This window comes from Gavialis gangeticus, unplaced genomic scaffold, assembly GCF_001723915.1.
Source record: "Gavialis gangeticus isolate Ggan-Ray unplaced genomic scaffold, GavGan_comp1, whole genome shotgun sequence".
Classification (NCBI taxonomy): domain Eukaryota; kingdom Metazoa; phylum Chordata; order Crocodylia; family Gavialidae; genus Gavialis; species Gavialis gangeticus.
In genome coordinates this window covers 55262468-55268939 of record NW_017729025.1, presented here as the reverse complement: position 1 = coordinate 55268939, position 6472 = coordinate 55262468, and the positions used below count along the sequence as shown (strand labels likewise).

At 49.7% G+C, this 6472-nt stretch overlaps 1 long non-coding RNA gene across 2 annotated transcripts in view; it reads right to left on the bottom strand.

The window, feature by feature from the left end:
- Positions 1 to 3121: 3121 nt before the first annotated feature.
- Positions 3122 to 6472, bottom strand: part of LOC109298607 — a 7979-nt gene continuing 4628 nt past the window's right edge. Inside the window, exons 1-2 of one of the 2 annotated variants that reach the window (XR_002097662.1) lie at positions 3837 to 4899; positions 3122 to 3559 (exon numbers count right to left, since the gene is read on the bottom strand). This is a non-coding gene — a long non-coding RNA (uncharacterized LOC109298607). Of the gene's footprint in view, positions 3560 to 3836; positions 4900 to 6472 lie in introns of those variants that run through there. The other variant, XR_002097663.1, reaches the window with a different exon arrangement.

Below are 6472 nucleotides of genomic sequence, written 5' to 3'. Positions count from 1 at the left end.
TAACAGGTAGCCTATGGCTCCTGTTACTTAGAGAAGAAAATAGGGGCAAACAGAGCCCAGATTACAGCTAGCCCCCCCTTGTAGTCAAATAGAGAGACTTCCAGAGCCCAGGAATGGGAGGTGCCTATTGCTGTTCTAGTAGCACAGCAATAGGTAGTAGCTAGTAGTACAGTAATTACAATAGTGGAGTAACCTATGTGAGCAGCAAGAAACATACTGCAGCCTAGCAGATTTCTGGCAGTAGTACAAGACCAAGCCTTGTGTGGGAGACAAGGCAAGGCTAGGTCTGCTGCTATAGGCTACTTTGAAGGTGAGTAAGTCAAACCAGTTAGGGTCAAACCTGCAGGCTGCCCAGAAAGTCATCAGACCGGAAGGGGGCAGGGCTCTGCTGGCATATAAACCAGGGCCAGAACCCAAACAGTCATTCTGGCCCTGGAGGCTGAAGGGGAAGGAGCTCTGCAGTAAGATGCTTGCTGATGAGAGCTTGATAGAAATCAAGCTACTATCCCTGAGATATGTCAGTAAGGAGTTGAGGGCTGGCATGAGGATGAGACTGTAGGGTGGGGATTTCAGGTTGCCAGCATGCTTAGAGGATTAAGTTGTAGCCAGTGAGCTGGTGTGTTGGTTTGTGTAGGATTGGAGGAGGGCAACAGGTGGCCCCAGTAGTGCCAGCAAAGCACATGAGGTTTGAGCCTGCCAGGAGGGCAGAGTAAGCAGTAGTACAGTGGCTGAGAAAAGCTGAGCCAGGGCCAGAGCCCAGGTGAGGAAGAAGAGGGGCTAGTGAGAGCCAACAGCCCAAAGAGGGGCAAAGATGATGATAGAGAAAGTACAGCCCAGGAGAGGAGGAGACTGACAAAAGACTGAAAAGGTGGAGAAGAATGGAGGAAAGACTGTGACTGAGGCCCACTGGATTGTTTGATTGGTACACCTATGAGGCATGGGCATGGCTACAGGGGAGGCTGGAGGCTGTGATTAGCCCATAAGGCAATGGGTGCTCTTGGGAGCACATGTGGGCCAGGAAGGCCCACACAGTAGGAAGAACTGATTGGGAACAGTGGGGTCCAGGAGAGATCTATGTGTAAAGAGGACAGGTTGCAGCTGGATCTAAAACCCTTCCAAGTTCTTTATTAACAAGATCAAGGTGTGGCAGATGAAAGCAAAGGGAAGATACCTTAAAGCAGGGGTAGGCAATGTTTTTTGGCCGGAGTGCCTAAAAAACCACAATGGCTACCTTGGAAGGTACTGGAGTGCTGGCATGCCCCTCCTCCCCACAAAAATGAGGGTTGGGCATGGCAGGACGCACTGCATATTAGTATATTTAATAATCATAAATGTTGCTTTTGTTGTTGTGTATTCCTTTTTTGTAAGCATGTTGCAATGAATGAGGAAAAGAGAGAGAAAGAGAGAAAAAGGATGAGAGAGAAAACCAGACACGCACATGCACACAGAACCACATGTGCACAAATACAGAGAACCAGAACAGACACATGCACACACATATCCAGAACCAGGCACATGTGTACACACACAGACACACAGAACCAGACAGACAGACAAACACACAGAATGAGATGCATGGGTGTACAGAGCTGGGCTGCTCGGCCACTGGACAGAGTCCAGCCCAACAATACCCTGGGCCCACTGGAGCCTCTGTGCTTCCACGGGGAGTCAGCCCCTGGGCTGGAGCGTGGCTGGCCGAGGCCCCGGCCCGGAGCCTGGCCATCAGCCCATCCACTCACGCACCCCACACAGCTAAGCCCACAAAGGTGCAGTGCTCCTGGCATGGGGCAGCACCAGCCTCATCCTGGTGGGGGGGATGGGCCAGGGCTGGGTACGGAGTGGGTGGGAGGCAGGTAGGCTCAGCTACAAGCCCTTCTGCAAGCAGCCCAGGCTCCATGGTTGTCAGCAGCTACCCACAGCCTGGGCCAGCTTCAGCCAGGAGGCTGCAAACAGCTGCTCTGGGCTCCGGCATCAGCTCCATATTGGTGGGTGCATGCATGCCTCTTAGCGGATGGTGGGAAAGGGGTCTGAGGCAGCGCAACCCCAGCCTCTCCCCCACTGCCAGGACAGAGATGGTGACTGGGCTCTGGAGCCCAGTGCAGCTGTTTGTAGCCAGCCCAGGCTCTGGGTATCTGCAGCAGGCACCGGGCAGGGTGTAAACAGCTGCGTTGGGCTCCACAGCCCCGGCATCAGCTCCATGCTGGCAGGGGACTGCATAAGCACCTCAGAGCAGACAGTGGGAGGGTTGTGCTGCCTTGGGCCCTATCCCCACTGTCCCTCTGAGGTGCTCATGCAGTCGCCACCAGCATGGACCTGATGCCAGGGCTGAGAAGCCAAATCCCTGTGGAGCCCAGTGCAGCTGTTTGCAGCCTGCCTGCTGCAGCTGCCCAGAGCCCAGGCTAGCTACAAACAACTGTGCCAGGGCTTTAAAGCCCAGTCACCAGCTCTGTGCTGGAAGCTGTGGAGGAGCCAGGGTTGTGCTGCCTCGGGCCCCTCCCCCACCGTCCACTCCGAGGTGCGCATGCACCCGCCATTTTGGAGCTGATGCCGGAGCCCAGAGTAGCTCTTTGCAGCCTCCTGGCTGCAGCCAGCCCAGGTTCTGGGTAGCTGCTGCCAACCATAGAGCCCGGGCTGGTTGCAGCAGGGCTTGCAGTCTTCCAGCCACCTGCTGGGAGTAGCCCGGGCTCCATGGCTGGCAGCAGCTGCTTAGAGCCTGGGCTGTGCCGGGCAAAATGGCTTCGTGTGCCATGCTCCGCATGCATGCCAGGGGTTGCTGACCCCTGCCTTAGAGATTGAGCAGTGCAAGAGCTGAGTTACCACCAGGGGGCAGGATGGCCACTGCTGAGGGACTGGTCGTTACAGGCAGCAAGACCAGGAGCTGAAGGAGACATCGTGGGCATCTTAAATGGTCCCTGCCATCCCAGCTGATCTTCAGAAGCAACTGAGACTCTTATCTGTCATTGCTGAGCCTCCTGCTGTGGGCAGCAGATAAGTAAGAGCTGCTTGTTATTCCAGTTTGGCAGGTAGGTGCAGGGCCTGGGAGCTAGCTCAAGTGGCAAAAGTAAAGGTTTCAGCCCTGCTGGTGACCTGTAGGCCATTGTGATGCACGATGGAATTCTGGTTTTTCTGATTGCTTTTATTATTGTTATGGTTATTGTTGTTGTTATTGTTGTTACTGATGATAATAAAACCTAGAAAACTGGATGTAAGACATTGTTCAACTGATTTGGGTTGTAGCTGAAAAACTCCATAGCTGAGAATTGGCAGAACTAAGCTTGTTTGTGAAACCTGAAATCCATTCTCCTGGGTGTATGCATAACAATATAGCCTTTCCTTGTATGATCACTGCCCATCTTGGCTACAAGACCTCAGACTCTTCAGTGCACATGATGGACTTTCTGTGGGGGGTAGATGTTGTCTGTAGGGGTCTTGCTTCATTGGCTGCAGAAGTCAGGTGTCCATTGAATGAGGCAGGGGATTGTGGGAAGAGAACAGAAGATCTCAAAAGAAAGGTAATTGATGTCTCTCAGATAACTGGCTTCTAGTCCAGCTTCTGTTCCTGTTTAAAGGGGAACAGGAAAAGTTACTTATAAAAAAGTCCACTAATTGGCATTCCTCATTATCTGGGTACCCAGTTTGGTTCCCTGGAGTCTGGCATACAGTAGCACTCAGCATTCACAGCTGCAACTCTGCTTAGCAGAAACCATGTGTGGAATATATAGAGCTGTAAGAATGCAAACATTTTTAAAATTAGGGCCTCCTTTTTGTTTAAAATCGGTCACCCCTAAATTAGTGGATGCCTTTCATCTTGATCTCTCTCTGTCCTCATTTCTTACCTGTGAAATAGTGACAATACTGCCACTCCGTCACCACACAGGGGCATTGCCAAGGCAAGTTCATTAATGTTTGTGAGGCAATTGGAGACCATAGTGCAGATTGACTGAGGAAAACCTGTGAGGAAATTAATAATTTTGTCTTTAGAGCAGAGTTTGAACAGTGTGCAGTAAAGAAGGTCTAAAGTCACATACTGAGTTATGGGGAGAAAACAAAATGCTGAATACTTGCTTATTATGAGAGCGCTGTCCATCCTGTGCATTGGGTAAGGCTAGAAGCCTGGATAGAAAACACTATAAGAACATGTAATTAATTAATCTGTCATGATACACATGCACAAGAGGGCCAAATTAAGGTTGGACAAGTGATTAATTTGGTCACTTTCTAACCTCTGAGGGTTTGGCTTTGCAGCTTGGCTTTATAGCATTTGCAGTCTAATCTCTTCTTTAAAACTTTCTCCTTCGCTAAACTGTTCTGGTGCCCAGGGATTTTTAAAGTTTGTAAGTTTTTTCCTAATATCTCACCCAGTAGTTTGCAGCATGAGGGTTAATCAAGTACTTCTTGCCCCACCTTCAGTGGACTTGGAGAACCATTGATCTCACATGTGATGTTCCTGTAACTACACCCCTGAATGATCATGTCTTCCTTGCCACAGCACTGGTACCTGGCTGCTGTTCAGTTCCCAGTGCATTTCAGCTGCCTGCCTTTTCTGTAGAAAAGCCAGCTATTCCCCATTTTGTATCTGGCTTCTGTGTGGCACTTTGCACTTGCCTTTGCTGAATGTTATCTTGTGCATGTCAGATTGCTTCTCAAGATCATTTTAAGTTCCAGTCCTGCTTTCAAAATGTTTTCAGCAGCCTCCAGCTTGCTTTGCCCTCAGATTTTAAGAGTATTCTGCAGTGAAGGGTTCCTTATTCTCCCGAAGGGAGAAGGAACCAAGAGAATGCTGCATAGCACCACTCCTCTCCTTCTATCTTGGGCTCCTCTGAGAAGTGTCCCTGCCCTTCAGAGCTAGTCACCTACAATAATGGCAGAAATCTGACATTTGGCTTTAGCTCAGGGGCAGGCAATTATTTCAGGCAGAGGGCCACTTACTGAGTTTTGGCAAGGCATCAAGGGCCGCACGATAGGCAGCCAGGGGCAAATCAATATTCATTTTCTAAATGTTTTAGGGGCCCTGCAGGCCAGATAGATTGGCCTGGTGGGGCACATCCAGCCCGCGGGCCGCATTTTGCCCACCCCTGCTTTAGCTCATTCAGCACTAGAGATAATGGCTTTGCTGCTGCTGTTAAGGTCAGGACACTTACAAGGTCCCAGAGAACAATTCAGAGTCCCTGCTGATCCCTGAACTTCACTCAGTCAAGCACGAGCAGCTGGGAAGGAGGTGCTACCAGGTGGCTGCTGCTGTCTTTGCTCTTCTGAGCGCACAGAAAATGACTGGGCTGCTGAGAAGCCAAATCCCTTGCAATTGTGTCATGGCTGGCAGAATTTCACCAACATCCATTATCTTAGCTACTTGCCTATTAGCATCCTCTTTAAGCACTGATGGGTTTGGATTAGCTGGGCTATTCCCTTGTCCTTCAACTCAGGCACCTACTATGGTCAGGCAAACTAAGATGCCCACCATCTTTATTGCCTTTATTAACCTACAGTCATTGCTCGTCTGTAGAGAGGGTGTATCCCAGGTCCCACGTGGCACAAGACATCCTGTCCACACGGCCTAGGTAACATCTCCAGGCCCCCAGACAATCCATCCATTTTGTGTCCTTGTCTTCTAGCTGGGGGTCATGGCAATGCAGGCATCCTGTTATAGGGGAAGGACTGCAGAACTATAGCAAGCACAGAGCCAGGGAAGGCTTGGCAGCCATATGAAATGGAGTTGCAATAAAGCATTGCCCTTTTTTCTTTCCAATGGCAGATACCATTGTGCTGTTTGTCCTGGAACAAGCCTGTTAATTTCAGATTCATCCATAATTTAATTTGTTCCCCCAAAGTGCTTGTGATTCCCTCCCAACTTGGCAGTGCTGCCTAGCAGGTGTTCTCCAAAGCTGCAAATGCAAATAATGATAGCAGCTGGATGCAGAGCAGCTTCCTGCAGGGAGGTATTGTACTTGATCCCTCTCCCTGTAGACTTATGAATAACTATTCTCCACTGACAGTTTTTAGCTTGTTTTATATTGGTTATGCTATCCAGGGCCTTACCCCTCCAACTTCCATGTGAAAACATTGCACTGACACAGATGCCTTCCTAAAGAAAGAAATCATGTTTGCCTTATAATGTGATTCAAGATATTTTTACTGAAGAAAGGTGTGTTCTCACTCCTGCTATGAGCAGAAGGGGTTGCAGAGTTCTCAGTGCAGCCAAGGCTCTTAGAGCCCCTTTCTCAGTATTGACAGAGTTTGGATCATTTCATAGATTTCATAGACATTAGGGCTGGAAGGGACCTCGGAAGATCATCGAGTCCAGCCCTCCACCCAAAGGGAAGGAAGTCAGCTGGGGTTATAGGATCCCAGCAAGATAAGCATCCAATTTACTCTTGAAGGTGTTCAATGTAGGTGCTTGAACCATCTCTGATGGCAGGCTATTCCAGTCCTTGGGGGATCGGACAGTAAAGAAATTCTTCCTTATGTCCAGCCT